Here is a 22,927-nt window from a genome sequence, read left to right on the forward strand (position 1 = left end):
CCTCCCTCTCTCTCTCTGAATCTCCCTCCCTCTCTCTCTCTCTCTCTGAATCTCCCTCCCTCCTCTCTCTCTCTGAATCTCCCTCCCTCCTCTCTCTCTCTCTGAATCTCCCTCTCCCTCCCTCTCTCTCTGAATCTCCCTCCCTCCCTCTCTCTCTGAATCTCCCTCCCTCCCTCCTCTCTCTGAATCTCCCTCCCTCCCTCTCTCTCTGAATCTCCCTCCCTCCCTCCCTCTCTGAATCTCCCTCCCTCCCTCTCTCTCTGAATCTCCCTCCCTCCCTCTCTCTCTGAATCTCCCTCCCTCCCTCTCTGAATCTCCCTCCCTCCCTCTCTCTCTGAATCTCCCTCCCTCCCTCTCTCTCTGAATCTCCCTCCCTCCCTCTCTCTCTGAATCTCCCTCCCTCCCTCTCTCTCTGAATCTCCCTCCCTCCTCTCTCTCTGAATCTCCCTCCCTCTCTCTCTGAATCTCCCTCCCTCCCTCTCTCTGAATCTCCCTCCCTCCTCTCTCTCTCTCTGAATCTCCCTCCCTCCCTCTCTCTCTCTGAATCTCCCTCCCTCCCTCTCTCTCTCTCTGAATCTCCCTCCCTCTCTCTCTCTCTCTCTGAATCTCCCTCCCTCTCACTCTCTCTCTCTCTGAATCTCCCTCCCTCCCTCTCTCTGAATCTCCCTCCCTCCTCTCTCTGAATCTCCCTCCCTCCCTCTCTCTCTGAATCTCCCTCCCTCCCTCTCTCTCTGAATCTCCCTCCCTCCCTCTCTCTCTGAATCTCCCTCCCTCCTCTCTCTGAATCTCCCTCCCTCCCTCCCTCTCTGAATCTCCCTCCCTCCCTCCCTCTCTGAATCTCCCTCCCTCTCCCTCCCTCCTCTCTGAATCTCCCTCCCTCCCTCCCTCTCTCTGAATCTCCCTCCCTCCCTCCCTCTCTGAATCTCCCTCCCTCTCCCTCTCCTCTCTGAATCTCCCTCCCTCTCCCTCTCTCTCTGAATCTCCCTCCCTCCCTCTCTCTCTCTCCGAATCTCCCTCCCTCCCTCTCTCTCCGAATCTCCCTCCCTCCTCCTCTCTCTCTCTCTGAATCTCCCTCCCTCCCTCTCTCTCTGAATCTCCCTCCCTCCCTCTCTCTCTGAATCTCCCTCCCTCCCTCTCTGAATCTCCCTCCCTCCCTCTCTGAATCTCCCTCCCTCCCTCCTCTCTGAATCTCCCTCCCTCCCTCCCTCTCTGAATCTCCCTCCCTCCCTCCCTCCCTCTCCGAATCTCCCTCCCTCCCTCCTCTCTCTGAATCTCCCTCCCTCTCCGAATCTCCCTCCCTCTCCCTCTCCTGAATCTCCCTCCCTCCCTCTCTCTGAATCTCCCTCCCTCCCTCTCTGAATCTCCCTCCCTCCCTCTCTCTCTGAATCTCCCTCCCTCCTCTCTCTGAATCTCCCTCCCTCTCTCTCTCTCTGAATCTCCCTCCCTCCCTCCCTCTCTGAATCTCCCTCCCTCTCCTCTCTGAATCTCCCTCCCTCCCTCTCTCTCTGAATCTCCCTCCCTCTCTCTCTCTCTGAATCTCCCTCCCTCCCTCCTCTCTGAATCTCCCTCCCTCTCTCTCCCTCTCTCTGAATCTCCCTCCCTCTCTCCTCTCTGAATCTCCCTCCCTCTCTCTCTCTCTGAATCTCCCTCCCTCCCTCTCTCTCTGAATCTCCCTCCCTCCCTCTCTCTGAATCTCCCTCCCTCCTCTCTCTGAATCTCCCTCCCTCCCTCTCTGAATCTCCCTCCCTCCTCCCTCTCTGAATCTCCCTCCCTCTCTCTCTCCCTCCTCTCTCTGAATCTCCCTCCCTCCCTCCCTCTCTCTCTGAATCTCCCTCCCTCCCTCTCTCTCTGAATCTCCCTCCCTCCTCTCTCTGAATCTCCCTCCCTCCCTCTCTGAATCTCCCTCCCTCCCTCCTCTCTCTGAATCTCCCTCCCTCCCTCTCTCTCTGAATCTCCCTCCCTCCCTCCTCTCTGAATCTCCCTCCCTCCTCTCTCTCTGAATCTCCCTCCCTCTCTCTCTCTGAATCTCCCTCCCTCCCTCTCTGAATCTCCCTCCCTCCCTCTCTGAATCTCCCTCCCTCTCTCTCTCCTCTCTGAATCTCCCTCCCTCCCTCCTCTCTGAATCTCCCTCCCTCCCTCCCTCTCTGAATCTCCCTCCCTCCCTCCCTCTCTGAATCTCCCTCCCTCCCTCTCTCTCTCCTCTCTGAATCTCCCTCCCTCTCTCTCTCTCTCTCTCTGAATCTCCCTCCCTCCCTCTCTCTCTCTGAATCTCCCTCCCTCCTCTCTCTCTGAATCTCCCTCCCTCCCTCCTCTCTGAATCTCCCTCCCTCCCTCTCTCTCTGAATCTCCCTCCCTCCCTCTCTCTCTGAATCTCCCTCCCTCCCTCCTCTCTGAATCTCCCTCCCTCCCCCTCTCTCTGAATCTCCCTCCCTCCCTCTCTGAATCTCCCTCCCTCCCTCTCTCTCTGAATCTCCCTCCCTCCCTCCCTCTCTGAATCTCCCTCCCTCTCTCTCTCTCTCTGAATCTCCCTCCCTCTCTCTCTCTCTCTGAATCTCCCTCCCCCTCCCTCTCTGAATCTCCCTCCCTCCCTCTCTGAATCTCCCTCCCTCCCTCTCTCTCTCTGAATCTCCCTCCCTCCCTCCCTCTCTGAATCTCCCTCCCTCCCTCTCTCTCTCTCTGAATCTCCCTCCCTCTCCCTCTCTCTCTGAATCTCCCTCCCTCTCTCTCTCTCTGAATCTCCCTCCCTCTCCTCTCTGAATCTCCCTCCCTCCCTCCCTCTCTGAATCTCCCTCCCTCCCTCTCTCTCTGAATCTCCCTCCCTCCCTCTCTCTCTGAATCTCCCTCCCTCCCTCTCTCTCTGAATCTCCCTCCCTCCCTCTCTCTCTGAATCTCCCTCCCTCCCTCCCTCTCTGAATCTCCCTCCCTCCCTCCCTCTCTGAATCTCCCTCCCTCCCTCTCTCTCTGAATCTCCCTCCCTCCCTCTCTCTCTGAATCTCCCTCCTCTCTCTCTCTCTCTGAATCTCCCTCCCTCTCTCTCTCTCTCTGAATCTCCCTCCCTCTCTCTCTGAATCTCCCTCCCTCTCTCTCTCTCTCGAATCTCCCTCCCTCCCTCTCTCTGAATCTCCCTCCCTCCCTCTCTCTGAATCTCCCTCCCTCCCTCCCCTCTCTCTGAATCTCCCTCCCTCCCTCCCTGAATCTCCCTCCCTCCCTCTCCGAATCTCCCTCCCTCCCTCTCTGAATCTCCCTCCCTCCCTCTCTCTCTCCTCTCTCCGAATCTCCCTCCTCCCTCCCTCTCTGAATCTCCCTCCCCTCTCTGAATCTCCTCCCTCTCCGAATCTCCCTCCCTCTCTCCCTCCCTCTCCGAATCTCCCTCCCTCCTCTCCCTTGCTCTCCGAATCTCCCTCCCTCCCTCCATCTCCCTCCCTCTCTCTGAATCTCCCTCCCTCCCTCTCTGAATCTCCCTCCCTCCCTCTCTGAATCTCCCTCCCTCCCTCTCTGAATCTCCCTCCCTCCCTCTCTGAATCTCCCTCCCTCCCTCTCTGAATCTCCCTCCCTCCCTCTCTGAATCTCCCCCTCCCTCTCTCCCTCCTCCTCTCCGAATCTCCCTCCCTCCCTCTCCCTCTCTCCGAATCTCCCTCCCTCCCTCTCTCTCTATCTCCAATCTCCCTCCCTCCCTCTCTCTCTCTCTCTGAATCTCCCTCCCTCCTCACTCTCATGTCCAATCTCCCTCCCTCCCTCCCTCTCTGAATCTCCCTCCCTCCCTCCCTCTCTCGAATCTCCCTCCCTCCCTCCCTCTCTCCGAATCTCCCTCCCTCCCTCCCTCTCTGAATCTCCCTCCCTCCCTCCCTCTCTCGAATCTCCCTCCCTCCCTCTCTCTCTCTCCGAATCTCCCTCCCTCCTCTCTCTCTCTCCGAATCTCCCTCCCTCCCTCTCTGAATCTCCCTCCCTCCCTCCCTCTCCTGAATCTCCCTCTCTCTCTGAATCTCCCTCTCTCTCTCTGAATCTCCCTCCCCCTCTCTGAATCTCCCTCCCTCTCTCTCTCTGAATCTCCCTCCCTCCCTCTCTGAATCTCCCTCCCTCCCTCTCTGAATCTCCCTCCCTCCCTCTCTCTGAATCTCCCTCCCTCTCTCTCTCCTCTCTCTGAATCTCCCTCCCTCCCTCTCTGAATCTCCCTCCCTCCCTCTCTGAATCTCCCTCCTCTCCCTCTCTGAATCTCCCTCCCCTCCTCTCTGAATCTCCCTCCCTCTCTCTCTGAATCTCCCTCTCTCTGAATCTCCCTCCCTCCCTCTCTCTGAATCTCCCTCCCTCCTCTCTCTGAATCTCCCTCCCTCTCTCTCTCTGAATCTCCCTCCCTCTCTCTCTGAATCTCCCTCCCTCTCTCTCTGAATCTCCCTCCCTCTCTCTCTGAATCTCCCTCCCTCTCTCTCTCTCTCTCTCTCTGAAACTCCCTCCCTCCCTCTCTGAATCTCCCTCCCTCCCTCTCTCTCTGAATCTCCCTCCCTCTCTCTCTCTCTGAATCTCCCTCCCTCTCTCTCTCTCTCTGAATCTCCCTCCCTCTCTCTCTCTCTGAATCTCCCTCCCCCTCTCTCTCTGAATCTCCCTCCCTCCCTCTCTCTCTCTCTGAATCTCCCTCCCTCCCTCTCTCTCTCTCTGAATCTCCCTTCCTCTCTCTCTCTCTCTCTGAATCTCCCTCCCTCTCACTATCTCTCTCTCTGAATCTCCCTCCCTCTATCTCTCTCTCTGAATCTCCCTCCCTCTATCTCTCTCTCTGAATCTCCCTCCCTCTCTCTCTGAATCTCCCTCCCTCCCTCTCTCTCTGAATCTCCCTCCCTCCCTCTCTCTCTGAATCTCCCTCCCTCCCTCTCTCTCTGAATCTCCCTCCCTCCCTCTCTCTCTGAATCTCCCTCCCTCCCTCTCTCTCTGAATCTCCCTCCCTCCCTCTCTCTCTGAATCTCCCTCCCTCCCTCTCTCTCTGAATCTCCCTCCCTCTCTCTCTCTCTGAATCTCCCTCCCTCTCTCTCTCTCTGAATCTCCCTCCCTCTCTCTCTCTCTCTGAATCTTCCTCCCTCTCTCTCTGCATCTCCCTCCCTCGCTCTCTCTCTCCGAATCTCCCTCCCTCTCTCTCCGAATCTCCCTCCCTCCCTCTCTCTGTCTCTCCGAATCCCCCTCCCTCTCTCCCTGAATCTCCCTCCCCCTCTCCCTCGCTATCCGAATCTCCCTCCCTCTCTCCCTCGCTATCCGAATCTCCCTCCCTCTCTCCCTTGCTATCCGAATCTCCCTCCCTCCCTCCCTCCCTTGCTATCCGAATCTCCTTCCCTCCCTCTCTCCCTCGCTATCCGAATCTCCCTCCCTCCCTCTCTCCCTCGCTCGCTATCTGAATCTCTCTCCCTCCCTCTCTCCCTCGCTCGCTATCCGAATCTTCCCCCTCCCTCTCTCCCTCGCTCGCTATCCGAATCTCCCTCCCTCCCTCTCTATCTATCCAAATCTCCCTCCCTCCCTCTCTATCTATCCAAACTCCCTCCCTCTCTATCTATCCAAATCTCCCTCCCTCCCTATCTATCCAAATCTCCATCCCTCGCTCCCTCTATCTATCCAAATCTCCATCCCTCGCTCCCTCTATCTATCCAAATCTCCCTCCCTCCCTCTCTATCTATCCAAATCTCCCTCCCTCCCTCTCTATCTATCCAAATCTCCCTCCCTCCCTCACTCACTCTCTATGTATCCAAATCTCCCTCCCTCCCTCTCTATCTATCCAAATCTCCCTCCCTCCCTCTCTATGTATCCAAATCTCCCTCCCTCCCTCTCTATCCAAATCTCCCTCCCTCCCTCTCTATCTATCCAAATCTCCCTCCCTCCCTCTCTATCTATCCAAATCTCCCTCCCTCCCTCTCTATCTATCCAAATCTCCCTCCCTCCCTCTCTATCTATCCAAATCTCCCTCCCTCCCTCTCTATCTATCCAAATCTCCCTCCCTCCCTCTCTATCTATCCGAATCTCCCTCCTCTCCTCTCTATCTATCCGAATCGCCCTCCCTCTCCAAATCTCCCTCCCTCTCCCTCTCCGAATCTCCCTCTCTCTCTCTGAATCTCCCTCCCCCTCTCTGAATCTCCCTCCCTCTCTCTCTCTGAATCTCCCTCCCTCTCTCTCTCTGAATCTCCATCTCTCTCTCTGAATCTCCCTCCCTCTCTCTCTCTCTGAATCTCCCTCCCTCTCTCCCTCTCTGAATCTCCCTCCCTCTCTCCCTCTCTGAATCTCCCTCCCTCTCTCTCTCTCTGAATCTCCCTCCCTCTCTCTCTCTCTCTGAATCTCCCTCCCTCTCTCTGAATCTCCCTACCTCTCTCTCTCCCTCTCTCTGAATCTCCCTACCTCTCTCTCTCTGAATGTCCCTCTCTCTGAATCTCCCTCCCTCTCTCTCTCTCTGAATCTCCCTCCCTCTCTCTCTCTCTGAATCTCCCTCCCTCTCTCTCTCTCTCTGAATCTCCCTCCCTCTCTCTCTCTCTCTGAATCTCCCTCCCTCTCTCTCTCTGAATCTCCCTCCCTCTCTCTCTGAATCTCCCTCCCTCTCTCTCTGAATCTCCCTCCCTCTCTCTCTGAATCTCCCTCCCTCTCTCTCTGAATCTCCCTCCCTCTCTCTCTCTCTCTCTGAAACTCCCTTCCCTCCCTCTCTCTCTGAATCTCCCTCCCTCCCTCTCTCTCTGAATCTCCCTCCCTCCCTCTCTCTCTGAATCTCCTTCCCTCCCTCTCTCTCTGAATCTCCCTCCCTCCCTCTCTCTCTCTCTGAATCTCCCTCCCTCTATCTCTCTCTGAATCTCCCTCTGAATCTCCCTCCGTCTCTCTCTCTCTGAATCTCCCTCCCTCTCTCTCTCTCTCTCTGAATCTCCCTCCTTCTCTCTCTCTCTGAATCTCCCTCCCTCTCTCTCTCTCTCTCTGAATCTCCCTTCCCTCCCTCTCTCTCTCTGAATCTCCCTTCCCTCCCTCTCTCTCTGAATCCCCCTCCCTCCCTCTCTCTCTGAATCTCCCTCCCTCCCTCTCTCTCTGAATCTCCCTCCCTCCCTCTCTCTCTGAATCTCCCTCCCTCCCTCTCTCTCTGAATCTCCCTCCCTCCCTCTCTCTCTGAATCTCCCTCCCTCTCTCTCTCTCTGAATCTCCCTCCCTCTCTCTCTCTCTCTGAATCTCCCTCCCTCTCTCTCTCTCTCTGAATCTCCCTCCCCCTCTCTCTCTGAATCTCCCTCCCTCCCTCTCTCTCTCTCTGAATCTACCTCCCTCCCTCTCTCTCTCTGAATCTCCCTCCCTCCCTCTCTCTCTCTCTGAATCTCCCTTCCTCTCTCTATCTCTCTCTCTGAATCTCCCTCCCTCTCACTATCTCTCTCTCTGAATCTCCCTCCCTCTATCTCTCTCTCTGAATCTCCCTCCCTCCCTCTCTCTCTGAATCTCCCTCCCTCCCTCTCTCTCTGAATCTCCCTCCCTCCCTCTCTCTCTGAATCTCCCTCCCTCTCTCTCTCTCTGAATCTCCCTCCCTCTCTCTCTCTCTGAATCTCCCTCCCTCTCTCTCTCTCTGAATCTCCCTCCCTCTCTCTCTCTCTCTGAATCTCCCTCCCTCTCTCTCTGCATCTCCCTCCCTCTCTCTCTCTCTCTGAATCTCCCTCCCTCCCTCTCTCTGAATCTCCCTCCCTCTGAATCTCCCTCCCTCTCTCTCCGAATCTCCCTCCCTCTCTCTCCGAATCTCCCTCCCTCTCTCTCCGAATCTCCCTCCCTCCCTCTCTCTCTGTCTCTCCGAATCCCCCTCCCTCTCTCCCTGAATCTCCCTCCCTCTCTCCCTCGCTATCCGAATCTCCCTCCCTCTCTCCCTCGCTATCCGAATCTCCCTCCCTCTCTCCCTTGCTATCCGAATCTCCCTCCCTCCCTCCCTCCCTTGCTATCCGAATCTCCCTCCCTCCCTCTCTCCCTCGCTATCCGAATCTCCCTCCCTCCCTCTCTCCCTCGCTCGCTATCCGAATCTCTCTCCCTCCCTCTCTCCCTCGCTATCCGAATCTTCCCCCTCCCTCTCTCCCTCGCTCGCTATCCGAATCTCCCTCCCTCCCTCTCTATCTATCCAAATCTCCCTCCCTCCCTCTCTATCTATCCAAACTCCCTCCCTCTCTATCTATCCAAATCTCCCTCCCTCCCTATCTATCCAAATCTCCATCCCTCGCTCCCTCTATCTATCCAAATCTCCATCCCTCGCTCCCTCTATCTATCCAAATCTCCCTCCCTCCCTCTCTATCTATCCAAATCTCCCTCCCTCCCTCTCTATCTATCCAAATCTCCCTCCCTCACTCACTCTCTATGTATCCAAATCTCCCTCCCTCCCTCTCTATCTATCCAAATCTCCCTCCCTCCCTCTCTATGTATCCAAATCTCCCTCCCTCCCTCTCTATCCAAATCTCCCTCCCTCCCTCTCTATCCAAATCTCCCTCCCTCCCTCTCTATCTATCCAAATCTCCCTCCCTCCCTCTCTATCTATCCAAATCTCCCTCCCTCCCTCCCTCTCTATCTATCCGAATCTCCCTCCTCTCCTCTCTATCTATCCGAATCGCCCTCCCTCTCCAAATCTCCCTCCCTCTCCCTCTCCGAATCTCCCTCTCTCTCTGAATCTCCCTCTCTCTCTCTGAATCTCCCTCCCCCTCTCTGAATCTCCCTCCCTCTCTCTCTCTGAATCTCCCTCCCTCTCTCTCTCTGAATCTCCATCTCTCTCTCTGAATCTCCCTCCCTCTCTCTCTCTCTGAATCTCCCTCCCTCTCTCTCTCTCTGAATCTCCCTCCCTCTCTCTGAATCTCCCTACCTCTCTCTCTCCCGCTCTCTGAATCTCCCTACCTCTCTCTCTCTGAATGTCCCTCTCTCTGAATCTCCCTCCCTCTCTCTCTCTCTGAATCTCCCTCCCTCTCTCTCTCTCTCTGAATCTCCCTCCCTCTCTCTCTCTGAATCTCCCTCCCTCTCTCTCTCTGAATCTCCCTCCCTCTCTCTCTGAATCTCCCTCCCTCTCTCTCTGAATCTCCCTCCCTCTCTCTCTGAATCTCCCTCCCTCTCTCTCTCTCTCTCTCTCTGAAACTCCCTTCCCTCCCTCTCTCTCTGAATCTCCCTCCCTCCCTCTCTCTCTGAATCTCCCACCCTCCCTCTCTCTCTGAATCTCCTTCCCTCCCTCTCTCTCTGAATCTCCTTCCCTCCCTCTCTCTCTGAATCTCCCTCCCTCCCTCTCTCTCTGAATCTCCCTCCCTCTATCTCTCTCTGAATCTCCCTCCCTCTCTCTCTGAATCTCCCTCCCTCTCTCTCTGAATCTCCCTCCCTCTCTCTCTCTCTCTCTGAATCTCCCTTCCTCCCTCTCTCTCTGAATCTCCCTCCCTCCCTCTCTCTCTGAATCTCCCTCTGAATCTCCCTCCGTCTCTCTCTCTCTGAATCTCCCTCCCTCTCTCTCTCTCTCTCTGAATCTCCCTCCTTCTCTCTCTCTCTGAATCTCCCTCCCTCTCTCTGTCTCTCTCTGAATCTCCCTCCCTCTCTCTCTCTGAATCTCCCTCCCTCTCTCTCTCTCTCTCTGAATCTCCCTCCCTCTCTCTCTCTCTCTCTGAATCTCCCTCCCTCTCTCTCTCTCTCTCTGAATCTCCCTCCTCTCTCTCTCTCTGAATCTCCCTTCCCTCCCTCTCTCTCTGAATCCCCCTCCCTCCCTCTCTCTCTGAATCTCCCTCCCTCCCTCTCTCTCTGAATCTCCCTCCCTCCCTCTCTCTCTGAATCTCCCTCCCTCCCTCTCTCTCTGAATCTCCCTCCCTCCCTCTCTCTCTGAATCTCCCTCCCTCTCTCTCTCTCTGAATCTCCCTCCCTCCTCTCTCTCTCTGAATCTCCCTCCCTCCTCTCTCTCTCTGAATCTCCCTCCCTCCCTCTCTCTCTCTCTGAATCTCCCTCCCTCCCTCTCTCTCTCTCTGAATCTCCCTCCCTCCCTCTCTCTCTCTGAATCTCCCTCCCTCCCTCTCTCTCTCTCTGAATCTCCCTTCCTCTCTCTATCTCTCTCTCTGAATCTCCCTCCTCTCACTATCTCTCTCTCTGAATCTCCCTCCCTCTATCTCTCTCTCTGAATCTCCCTCCCTCTCTCTCTGAATCTCCCTCCCTCCCTCTCTCTCTGAATCTCCCTCCCTCCCTCTCTCTCTGAATCTCCCTCCCTCCCTCTCTCTCTGAATCTCCCTCCCTCCCTCTCTCTCTGAATCTCCCTCCCTCTCTCTCTCTCTGAATCTCCCTCCCTCTCTCTCTCTCTGAATCTCCCTCCCTCTCTCTCTCTCTCTGAATCTCCCTCCCTCCCTCTCTCTGAATCTCCCTCCCTCTCTCTCTGCATCTCCCTCCCTCTCTCTCTCTCTCTGAATCTCCCTCCCTCCCTCTCTCTGAATCTCCCTCCCTCTGAATCTCCCTCCCTCTCTCTCCGAATCTCCCTCCCTCTCTCTCCGAATCTCCCTCCCTCTCTCTCCGAATCTCCCTCCCTCCCTCTCTCTCTGTCTCTCCGAATCCCCCTCCCTCTCTCCCTGAATCTCCCTCCCTCTCTCCCTCGCTATCCGAATCTCCCTCCCTATCTCACTCGCTATCCGAATCTCCCTCCCTCTCTCCCTTGCTATCCGAATCTCCCTCCCTCCCTCCCTCCCTTGCTATCCGAATCTCCCTCCCTCCCTCTCTCCCTCGCTATCCGAATCTCCCTCCCTCCCTCTCTCCCTCGCTCGCTATCCGAATCTCTCTCCCTCCCTCTCTCCCTCGCTCGCTATCCGAATCTCTCTCCCTCCCTCTCTCCCTCGCTCGCTATCCGAATCTTCCCCCTCCCTCTCTCCCTCGCTCGCTATCCGAATCTCCCTCCCTCCCTCTCTATCTATCCAAATCTCCCTCCCTCCCTCTCTATCTATCCAAACTCCCTCCCTCTCTATCTATCCAAATCTCCCTCCCTCTCTATCTATCCAAATCTCCCTCCCTCCCTATCTATCCAAATCTCCATCCCTCGCTCCCTCTATCTATCCAAATCTCCATCCCTCGCTCCCTCTATCTATCCAAATCTCCCTCCCTCCCTCTCTATCTATCCAAATCTCCCTCCCTCCCTCTCTATGTATCCAAATCTCCCTCCCTCCTCCTCTCTATCCAAATCTCCCTCCCTCCCTCTCTATCCAAATCTCCCTCCCTCCCTCTCTATCTATCCAAATCTCCCTCCCTCCCTCTCTATCTATCCAAATCTCCCTCCCTCCCTCCCTCTCTATCTATCCGAATCTCCCTCCTCTCCTCTCTATCTATCCGAATCGCCCTCCCTCTCCAAATCTCCCTCCCTCTCCCTCTCCGAATCTCCCTCTCTCTCTGAATCTCCCTCTCTCTCTCTGAATCTCCCTCCCCCTCTCTGAATCTCCCTCCCTCTCTCTCTCTGAATCTCCCTCCCTCTCTCTCTCTGAATCTCCATCTCTCTCTCTGAATCTCCCTCCCTCTCTCTCTCTCTGAATCTCCCTCCCTCTCTCCCTCTCTGAATCTCCCTCCCTCTCTCCCTCTCTGAATCTCCCTCCCTCTCTCTCTCTCTGAATCTCCCTCCCTCTCTCTCTCTCTGAATCTCCCTCCCTCTCTCTGAATCTCCCTACCTCTCTCTCTCCCTCTCTCTGAATCTCCCTACCTCTCTCTCTCTGAATGTCCCTCTCTCTGAATCTCCCTCCCTCTCTCTCTCTCTGAATCTCCCTCCCTCTCTCTCTCTCTCTGAATCTCCCTCCCTCTCTCTCTCTGAATCTCCCTCCCTCTCTCTCTCTGAATCTCCCTCCCTCTCTCTCTGAATCTCCCTCCCTCTCTCTCTGAATCTCCCTCCCTCTCTCTCTGAATCTCCCTCCCTCTCTCTCTGAATCTCCCTCCCTCTCTCTCTCTCTCTCTCTCTGAAACTCCCTTCCCTCCCTCTCTCTCTGAATCTCCCTCCCTCCCTCTCTCTCTGAATCTCCCTCCCTCCCTCTCTCTCTGAATCTCCCTCCCTCCCTCTCTCTCTGAATCTCCTTCCCTCCCTCTCTCTCTGAATCTCCCTCCCTCCCTCTCTCTCTGAATCTCCCTCCCTCTCTCTCTCTGAATCTCCCTCCCTCATCTCTCTCTGAATCTCCCTCCCTCTCTCTCTGAATCTCCCTCCCTCTCTCTCTGAATCTCCCTCCCTCTCTCTCTGAATCTCCCTCCCTCTCTCTCTGAATCTCCCTCCCTCTCTCTCTCTCTCTCTGAATCTCCCTTCCTCCCTCTCTCTCTGAATCTCCCTCCCTCCCTCTCTCTCTGAATCTCCCTCTGAATCTCCCTCCGTCTCTCTCTCTCTGAATCTCCCTCCCTCTCTCTCTCTCTCTCTGAATCTCCCTCCTTCTCTCTCTCTCTGAATCTCCCTCCCTCTCTCTCTCTCTCTCTCTGAATCTCCCTCCCTCTCTCTCTCTCTGAATCTCCCTCCCTCTCTCTCTCTCTCTCTGAATCTCCCTCCCCTCTCTCTCTCTCTCTGAATCTCCCTTCCCTCCCTCTCTCTCTGAATCCCCCTCCCTCCCTCTCTCTCTGAATCTCCCTCCCTCCCTCTCTCTCTGAATCTCCCTCCCTCCCTCTCTCTCTGAATCTCCCTCCCTCCCTCTCTCTCTGAATCTCCCTCCCTCCCTCTCTCTCTGAATCTCCCTCCCTCCCTCTCTCTCTGAATCTCCCTCCCTCTCTCTCTCTCTGAATCTCCCTCCCTCTCTCTCTCTCTGAATCTCCCTCCCTCCTCTCTCTCTGAATCTCCCTCCCTCTCTCTCTCTCTGAATCTCCCTCCCTCTCTCTCTCTGAATCTCCCTCCCCCTCTCTCTCTGAATCTCCCTCCCCCTCTCTCTCTGAATCTCCCTCCCTCCCTCTCTCTCTCTCTGAATCTCCCTCCCTCCCTCTCTCTCTCTGAATCTCCCCCTCCCTCTCTCTCTCTGAATCTCCCTCCCTCTCTCTCTCTGAATCTCCCTCCTCTCTCTATCTCTCTCTCTGAATCTCCCTCCCTCTCACTATCTCTCTCTCTGAATTCCCTCCCTCTCTCTCTCTCTGAATCTCCCTCCCTCTCTCTCTGAATCTCCCTCCCTCCCTCTCTCTCTGAATCTCCCTCCCTCCCTCTCTCTCTGAATCTCCCTCCCTCCCTCTCTCTCTGAATCTCCCTCCCTCCCTCTCTCTCTGAATCTCCCTCCCTCCCTCTCTCTCTGAATCTCCCTCCCTCCCTCTCTCTCTGAATCTCCCTCCCTCTCTCTCTCTCTGAATCTCCCTCCCTCTCTCTCTCTGAATCTCCCTCCCTCTCTCTCTCTGAATCTCCCTCCCTCTCTCTCTGCATCTCCCTCCCTCTCTCTCTCTCTGAATCTCCCTCCCTCCCTCTCTCTGAATCTCCCTCCCTCTCTCTCCGAATCTCCCTCCCTCTCTCTCCGAATCTCCCTCCCTCTCTCTCCGAATCTCCCTCCCTCTCTCTCCGAATCTCCCTCCCTCTCTCTCCGAATCTCCCTCCCTCTCTATCCGAATCTCCCTCTCTCTCTGTCTCTCCGAATCCCCCTCCCTCTCTCCCTGAATCTCCCTCCCTCTCTCCCTCGCTATCCGAATCTCCCTCCCTCTCTCCCTCGCTATCCGAATCTCCCTCCCTCTCTCCCTTGCTATCCGAATCTCCCTCCCTCCCTCCCTCCCTTGCTATCCGAATCTCCCTCCCTCCCTCTCTCCCTCGCTATCCGAATCTCCCTCCCTCCCTCTCTCCCTCGCTCGCTATCCGAATCTCTCTCCCTCCCTCTCTCCCTCGCTCGCTATCCGAATCTTCCCCCTCCCTCTCTCCCTCGCTCGCTATCCGAATCTCCCTCCCTCCCTCTCTATCTATCCAAATCTCCCTCCCTCCCTCTCTATCTATCCAAACTCCCTCCCTCTCTATCTATCCAAATCTCCCTCCCTCCCTATCTATCCAAATCTCCATCCCTCGCTCCCTCTATCTATCCAAATCTCCATCCCTCGCTCCCTCTATCTATCCAAATCTCCCTCCCTCCCTCTCTATCCAAATCTCCCTCCCTCCCTCTCTATCTATCCAAATCTCCCTCCCTCACTCACTCTCTATGTATCCAAATCTCCCTCCCTCCCTCTCTATCTATCCAAATCTCCCTCCCTCCCTCTCTATGTATCCAAATCTCCCTCCCTCCCTCTCTATCCAAATCTCCCTCCCTCCCTCTCTATCTATCCAAATCTCCCTCCCTCCCTCTCTATCTATCCAAATCTCCCTCCCTCCCTCTCTATCTATCCAAATCTCCCTCCCTCCCTCCCTCTCTATCTATCCGAATCTCCCTCCTCTCCTCTCTATCTATCCGAATCGCCCTCCCTCTCCAAATCTCCCTCCCTCTCCCTCCCTCTCTCTCTCTCTCTCTGAATCTCCCTCCCTCTCTCTCTCTGAATCTCCCTCCCTTTCTCTCTCTGAATCTCCCTCCCTCTCTCCCTCTCTGAATCTCCCTCCCTCTCTCCCTCTCTGAATCTCCCTCCCTCTCTCTCTCTCTGAATCTCCCTCCCTCTCTCTCTCTCTGAATCTCCCTCCCTCTCTCTGAATCTCCCTACCTCTCTCTCTCCCTCTCTCTGAATCTCCCTCCCTCTCTCTCTCTCTGAATCTCCCTCCCTCTCTCTCTCTCTCTGAATCTCCCTCCCTCTCTCTCTCTGAATCTCCCTCCCTCTCTCTCTCTGAATCTCCCTCCCTCTCTCTCTCTGAATCTCCCTCCCTCTCTCTCTGAATCTCCCTCCCTCTCTCTCTGAATCTCCCTCCCTCTCTCTCTGAATCTCCCTCCCTCTCTCTCTCTCCCTCTCTCCTGAAACTCCCTTCCCTCCCTCTCTCTCTGAATCTCCCTCCCTCCCTCTCTCTCTGAATCTCCCTCCCTCCCTCTCTCTCTGAATCTCCCTCCCTCCCTCTCTCTCTGAATCTCCCTCCCTCCCTCTCTCTCTGAATCTCCCTCCCTCCCTCTCTCTCTGAATCTCCCTCCCTCTCTCTCTGAATCTCCCTCCCTCTCTCTCTGAATCTCCCTCCCTCTCTCTCTGAATCTCCCTCCCTCTCTCTCTGAATCTCCCTCCCTCTCTCTCTCTCTCTCTGAATCTCCCTTCCTCCCTCTCTCTCTGAATCTCCCTCCCTCCCTCTCTCTCTGAATCTCCCTCTGAATCTCCCTCCGTCTCTCTCTCTCTGAATCTCCCTCCCTCCTCTCTCTCTCTGAATCTCCCTCCTCTCTCTCTCTCTCTGAATCTCCCTCCCTCTCTCTCTCTCTCTCTGAATCTCCCTCCCTCTCTCTCTCTCTCTCTGAATCTCCCTCCCTCTCTCTCTCTCTCTCTGAATCTCCCTCCCCTCTCTCTCTCTCTCTGAATCTCCCTTCCCTCCCTCTCTCTCTGAATCCCCCTCCCTCCCTCTCTCTCTGAATCTCCCTCCCTCCCTCTCTCTCTGAATCTCCCTCCCTCCCTCTCTCTCTGAATCTCCCTCCCTCCCTCTCTCTCTGAATCTCCCTCCCTCCCTCTCTCTCTGAATCTCCCTCCCTCCCTCTCTCTCTGAATCTCCCTCCCTCCCTCTCTCTCTGAATCTCCCTCCCTCCCTCTCTCTCTGAATCTCCCTCCCTCTCTCTCTGAATCTCCCTCCCTCCTCTCTCTCTGAATCTCCCTCCCTCTCTCTCTCTCTCTGAATCTCCCTCCCTCCCTCTCTCTCTCTGAATCTCCCTCCCTCCCTCTCTCTCTCTCTGAATCTCCCTCCCTCCCTCTCTCTCTCTGAATCTCCCTCCCTCCCTCTCTCTCTCTCTGAATCTCCCTCCCTCCTCTCTCTCTCTGAATCTCCCTCCCTCTCATCTCTCTCTCTGAATCTCCCTCCCTCTCACTATCTCTCTCTCTGAATCTCCCTCCCTCCCTCTCGATCTCCCTCCCTCCTCTCTGAATCTCCCTCCCTCCCTCTCTCTCTGAATCTCCCTCCCTCCCTCTCTCTCTGAATCTCCCTCCCTCCCTCTCTCTCTGAATCTCCCTCCCTCCCTCTCTCTCTGAATCTCCCTCCCTCCCTCTCTCTCTGAACTCCCTCCCCCTCTCTCTCTGAATCTCCCTCCCTCTCTCTCTCTCTGAATCTCCCTCCCCTCTCTCTCTCTGAATCTCCCTCCCTCTCTCTCCTGAATCTCCCTCCCTCTCTCTCTCTGAATCTCCCTCCCTCTCTCTCTGCATCTCCCTCCCTCTCTCTCTCTCTGAATCTCCCTCCCTCCCTCTCTCTGAATCTCCCTCCCTCTGAATCTCCCTCCCTCTCTCTCCGAATCTCCCTCCCTCTCTCTCCGAATCTCCCTCCCTCTCTCTCCGAATCTCCCTCCCTCTCTCTCCGAATCTCCCTCCCTCCCTCTCTCTCTGTCTCTCCGAATCCCCCTCCCTCTCTCCCTGAATCTCCCTCCCTCTCTCCCTCGCTATCCGAATCTCCCTCCCTCTCTCCCTCGCTATCCGAATCTCCCTCCCTCTCTCCCTTGCTATCCGAATCTCCCTCCCTCCCTCCCTCCCTTGCTATCCGAATCTCCCTCCCTCCCTCTCTCCCTCGCTATCCGAATCTCCCTCCCTCCCTCTCTCCCTCGCTCGCTATCCGAATCTCTCTCCCTCCCTCTCTCCCTCGCTCGCTATCCGAATCTTCCCCCTCCCTCTCTCCCTCGCTCGCTATCCGAATCTCCCTCCCTCCCTCTCTATCTATCCAAATCTCCCTCCCTCCCTCTCTATCTATCCAAACTCCCTCCCTCTCTATCTATCCAAATCTCCCTCCCTCCCTATCTATCCAAATCTCCATCCCTCGCTCCCTCTATCTATCCAAATCTCCATCCCTCGCTCCCTCTATCTATCCAAATCTCCCTCCCTCCCTCTCTATCTATCCAAATCTCCCTCCCTCCCTCTCTATCTATCCAAATCTCCCTCCCTCACTCACTCTCTATGTATCCAAATCTCCCTCCCTCCCTCTCTATCTATCCAAATCTCCATCCCTCCCTCTCTATGTATCCAAATCTCCCTCCCTCCCTCTCTATCCAAATCTCCCTCCCTCCCTCTCTATCCAAATCTCCCTCCCTCCCTCTCTATCTATCCAAATCTCCCTCCCTCCCTCTCTATCTATCCAAATCTCCCTCCCTCCCTCCCTCTCTATCTATCCGAATCTCCCTCCTCTCCTCTCTATCTATCCGAATCGCCCTCCCTCTCCAATCTCCCTCCCTCTCCCTCTCCGAATCTCCCTCTCTCTCTGAATCTCCCTCTCTCTCTCTGAATCTCCCTCCCCCTCTCTGAATCTCCCTCCCTCTCTCTCTCTGAATCTCCCTCCCTCTCTCTCTCTGAATCTCCCTCCCTCTCTCTCTCTGAATCTCCCTCCCTCTCTCTCTCTCTGAATCTCCCTCCCTCTCTCCCTCTCTGAATCTCCCTCCCTCTCTCTCTCTCTGAATCTCCCTCCCTCTCTCTCTCTCTGAATCTCCCTCCCTCTCTCTCTCGAATCTCCCTCCCTCTCTCTCTCTCTGAATCTCCCTCCCTCTCTCTGAATCTCCCTACCTCTCTCTCTCCCTCTCTCTGAATCTCCCTACCTCTCTCTCTCTGAATGTCCCTCTCTCTGAATCTCCCTCCCTCTCTCTCTCTCTGAATCTCCCTCCCTCTCTCTCTCTCTCTGAATCTCCCTCCCTCTCTCTCTCTGAATCTCCCTCCCTCTCTCTCTCTGAATCTCCCTCCCTCTCTCTCTGAATCTCCCTCCCTCTCTCTCTGAATCTCCCTCCCTCTCTCTCTGAATCTCCCTCCCTCTCTCTCTCTCTCTCTCTCTCTGAAACTCCCTTCCCTCCCTCTCTCTCTGAATCTCCCTCCCTCCCTCTCTCTCTGAATCTCCCTCCCTCCCTCTCTCTCTGAATCTCCCTCCCTCCCTCTCTCTCTGAATCTCCCTCCCTCCCTCTCTCTCTGAATCTCCCTCCCTCTATCTCTCTCTGAATCTCCCTCCCTCTATCTCTCTCTGAATCTCCCTCCCTCTATCTCTCTCTGAATCTCCCTCCCTCTCTCTCTGAATCTCCCTCCCTCTCTCTCTGAATCTCCCTCCCTCTCTCTCTCTCTGAATCTCCCTTCCTCCCTCTCTCTCTGAATCTCCCTCCCTCCCTCTCTCTCTCTGAATCTCCCTCCCTCTCTCTCTCTGAATCTCCCTCCCTCTCTCTCTGAATCTCCCTCCCTCTCTCTCTGAATCTCCCTCCCTCTCTCTCTGAATCTCCCTCCCTCTCCTCGAATCTCCCTCCCTCCCTCCCTCTGAATCTCCCTCCCTCCCTCTCTCTGAATCTCCCTCCCTCCCTCTCTCTCTCTCTCTGAATCTCCCTCCCTCTCTCTCTCTCTGAATCTCCCTCCCTCTCTCTCTCTCTGAATCTCCCTCCCTCCCTCTCTCTCTGAATCTCCCTCCCTCCCTCTCTCTCTGAATCTCCCTCCCTCCCTCTCTCTCTGAATCTCCCTCCCTCCCTCTCTCTCTGAATCTCCCTCCCTCCCTCTCTCTCTGAATCTCCTTCCCTCCCTCTCTCTCTGAATCTCCCTCCCTCCCTCTCTCTCTGAATCTCCCTCCCTCTCTCTCTCTGAATCTCCCTCCCTCTATCTCTCTCTGAATCTCCCTCCCTCTCTCTCTGAATCTCCCTCCCTCTCTCTCTGAATCTCCCTCCCTCTCTCTCTGAATCTCCCTCCCTCTCTCTCTCTCTCTGAATCTCCCTTCCTCCCTCTCTCTCTGAATCTCCCTCCCTCCCTCTCTCTCTGAATCTCCCTCTGAATCTCCCTCCTCTCTCTCTCTCTGAATCTCCCTCCCTCTCTCTCTCTCTCTCTGAATCTCCCTCCTTCTCTCTCTCTCTCTGAATCTCCCTCCCTCTCTCTCTCTCTCTCTGAATCTCCCTCCCTCTCTCTCTCTCTCTCTGAATCTCCCTCCCTCTCTCTCTGAATCTCCCTCCCTCTCTCTCTCTCTCTCTCTCTGAATCTCCCTCCCCTCTCTCTCTCTCTCTGAATCTCCCTTCCCTCCCTCTCTCTCTGAATCCCCCTCCCTCCCTCTCTCTCTGAATCTCCCTCCCTCCCTCTCTCTCTGAATCTCCCTCCCTCCCTCTCTCTCTGAATCTCCCTCCCTCCCTCTCTCTCTGAATCTCCCTCCCTCCCTCTCTCTCTGAATCTCCCTCCCTCTCTCTCTCTCTGAATCTCCCTCCCTCTCTCTCTCTCTCTGAATCTCCCTCCCTCTCTCTCTCTCTCTGAATCTCCCTCCCCCTCTCTCTGAATCTCCCTCCCTCCCCTCCCTCTCTGAATCTCCCTCCCTCCCTCTCTCTCTCTGAATCTCCCTCCCTCCCTCTCTCTCTCTCTGAATCTCCCTTCCTCTCTCTATCTCTCTCTCTGAATCTCCCTCCCTCTCCATCTCTCTCTCTGAATCTCCCTCCCTCTATCTCTCTCTCTGAATCTCCCTCCCTCTCTCTCTGAATCTCCCTCCCTCCCTCTCTCTCTGAATCTCCCTCCCTCCCTCTCTCTCTGAATCTCCCTCCCTCCCTCTCTCTCTGAATCTCCCTCCCTCCCTCTCTCTCTGAATCTCCCTCCCTCCCTCTCTCTCTGAATCTCCCTCCCTCTCTCTCTCTCTGAATCTCCCTCCCTCTCTCTCTCTCTCTGAATCTCCCTCCCTCTCTCTCTCTGAATCTCCCTCCCTCTCTCTCTGCATCTCCCTCCCTCTCTCTCTCTCTCTGAATCTCCCTCCCTCCCTCTCTCTGAATCTCCCTCCCTCTGAATCTCCCTCCCTCTCTCTCCGAATCTCCCTCCCTCTCTCTCCGAATCTCCCTCCCTCTCTCTCCGAATCTCCCTCCCTCTCTCTCCGAATCTCCCTCCCTCCCTCTCTCTCTGTCTCTCCGAATCCCCCTCCCTCTCTCCCTGAATCTCCCTCCCTCTCTCCCTCGCTATCCGAATCTCCCTCCCTCTCTCCCTCGCTATCCGAATCTCCCTCCCTCTCTCCCTTGCTATCCGAATCTCCCTCCCTCCCTCCCTCCCTTGCTATCCGAATCTCCCTCCCTCCCTCTCTCCCTCGCTATCCGAATCTCCCTCCCTCCCTCTCTCCCTCGCTCGCTATCCGAATCTCTCTCCCTCCCTCTCTCCCTCGCTCGCTATCCGAATCTTCCCCCTCCCTCTCTCCCTCGCTCGCTATCCGAATCTCCCTCCCTCCCTCTCTATCTATCCAAATCTCCCTCCCTCCCTCTCTATCTATCCAAACTCCCTCCCTCTCTATCTATCCAAATCTCCATCCCTCCCTCCCTCTATCTATCCAAATCTCCATCCCTCGCTCCCTCTATCTATCCAAATCTCCATCCCTCGCTCCCTCTATCTATCCAAATCTCCCTCCCTCCCTCTCTATCTATCCAAATCTCCCTCCCTCCCTCTCTATCTATCCAAATCTCCCTCCCTCACTCACTCTCTATGTATCCAAATCTCCCTCCCTCCCTCTCTATCTATCCAAATCTCCATCCCTCCCTCTCTATGTATCCAAATCTCCCTCCCTCCCTCTCTATCCAAATCTCCCTCCCTCCCTCTCTATCCAAATCTCCCTCCCTCCCTCTCTATCTATCCAAATCTCCCTCCCTCCCTCTCTATCTATCCAAATCTCCCTCCCTCCCTCCCTCTCTATCTATCCGAATCTCCCTCCTCTCCTCTCTATCTATCCGAATCGCCCTCCCTCTCCAAATCTCCCTCCCTCTCCCTCTCCGAATCTCCCTCTCTCTCTGAATCTCCCTCTCTCTCTCTGAATCTCCCTCCCCCTCTCTGAATCTCCCTCCCTCTCTCTCTCTGAATCTCCCTCCCTCTCTCTCTCTGAATCTCCATCTCTCTCTCTGAATCTCCCTCCCTCTCTCTCTCTCTGAATCTCCCTCCCTCTCTCCCTCTCTGAATCTCCCTCCCTCTCTCTCTCTCTGAATCTCCCTCCCTCTCTCTCTCTCTGAATCTCCCTCCCTCTCTCTCTCTGAATCTCCCTCCCTCTCTCTCTCTCTGAATCTCCCTCCCTCTCTCTGAATCTCCCTACCTCTCTCTCTCCCTCTCTCTGAATCTCCCTACCTCTCTCTCTCTGAATGTCCCTCTCTCTGAATCTCCCTCCCTCTCTCTCTCTCTGAATCTCCCTCCCTCTCTCTCTCTCTCTGAATCTCCCTCCCTCTCTCTCTCTGAATCTCCCTCCCTCTCTCTCTCTGAATCTCCCTCCCTCTCTCTCTGAATCTCCCTCCCTCTCTCTCTGAATCTCCCTCCCTCTCTCTCTGAAACTCCCTTCCCTCCCTCTCTCTCTGAATCTCCCTCCCTCCCTCTCTCTCTGAATCTCCCTCCCTCCCTCTCTCTCTGAATCTCCCTCCCTCCCTCTCTCTCTGAATCTCCCTCCCTCCCTCTCTCTCTGAATCTCCCTCCCTCCCTCTCTCTCTGAATCTCCCTCCCTCTATCTCTCTCTGAATCTCCCTCCCTCTATCTCTCTCTGAATCTCCCTCCCTCTATCTCTCTCTGAATCTCCCTCCCTCTCTCTCTGAATCTCCCTCCCTCTCTCTCTCTCTCTCTGAATCTCCCTTCCTCCCTCTCTCTCTGAATCTCCCTCCCTCCCTCTCTCTCTGAATCTCCCTCCCTCTCTCTCTCTGAATCTCCCTCTCTCTCTCGAATCTCCCTCCCTCTCTCTCTGAATCTCCCTCCCTCTCTCTCTCTCTCTCTCTGAATCTCCCTCCCTCTCTCTATCTCCCTCTGAATCTCCCTCCCTCTCTCTCTCTCTGAATCTCCCTCCCTCTCTCTCTCTCTCTCTGAATCTCCCTCCCTCTCTCTCTCTCTCTGAATCTCCCTCCCTCCCTCTCTCTCTGAATCTCCCTCCCTCTCTCTCTCTCTGAATCTCCCTCCCTCCCTCTCTCTCTGAATCTCCCTCCCTCCCTCTCTCTCTGAATCTCCCTCCCTCCCTCTCTCTCTGAATCCCCCTCCCTCCCTCTCTCTCTGAATCTCCCTCCCTCCCTCTCTCTCTGAATCTCCCTCCCTCCCTCTCTCTCTGAATCTCCCTCCCTCCCTCTCTCTCTGAATCTCCCTCCCTCCCTCTCTCTCTCTCTGAATCTCCCTCCCTCCCTCTCTCTCTCTGAATCTCCCTCCCTCCCTCTCTCTCTCTGAATCTCCCTCCCTCTCTCTCTCTCTCTCTGAATCTCCCTCCCTCTCTCTATCTCTCTCTCTGAATCTCCCTCCCTCTCACTATCTCTCTCTCTGAATCTCCCTCCCTCTCACTATCTCTCTCTCTGAATCTCCCTCCCTCCTATCTCTCTCTCTGAATCTCCCTCCCTCCTCTCTCTCTGAATCTCCCTCCCTCCCTCTCTCTCTGAATCTCCCTCCCTCCCTCTCTCTCTGAATCTCCCTCCCTCCCTCTCTCTCTGAATCTCCCTCCCTCCCTCTCTCTCTGAATCTCCCTCCCTCCCTCTCTCTCTGAATCTCCCTCCCTCTCTCTCTCTCTGAATCTCCCTCCCTCTCTCTCTCTCTCTGAATCTCCCTCCCTCTCTCTCTCTGAATCTCCCTCCCTCTCTCTCTGCATCTCCCTCCCTCTCTCTCTCTCTCTGAATCTCCCTCCCTCCCTCTCTCTGAATCTCCCTCCCTCTGAATCTCCCTCCCTCTCTCTCCGAATCTCCCTCCCTCTCTCTCCGAATCTCCCTCCCTCTCTCTCCGAATCTCCCTCCCTCTCTCTCCGAATCTCCCTCCCTCCCTCTCTCTCTGTCTCTCCGAATCCCCCTCCCTCTCTCCCTGAATCTCCCTCCCTCTCTCCCTCGCTATCCGAATCTCCCTCCCCCTCTCTCCCTCGCTATCCGAATCTCCCTCCCTCTCTCCCTTGCTATCCGAATCTCCCTCCCTCCCTCCCTCCCTTGCTATCCGAATCTCCCTCCCTCCCTCTCTCCCTCGCTATCCGAATCTCCCTCCCTCCCTCTCTCCCTCGCTC

This window comes from Salmo salar, chromosome 23 (genome assembly GCF_965601325.2).
Source record: "Salmo salar chromosome 23, fSalSal1, whole genome shotgun sequence".
Taxonomy (NCBI): domain Eukaryota; kingdom Metazoa; phylum Chordata; class Actinopteri; order Salmoniformes; family Salmonidae; genus Salmo; species Salmo salar.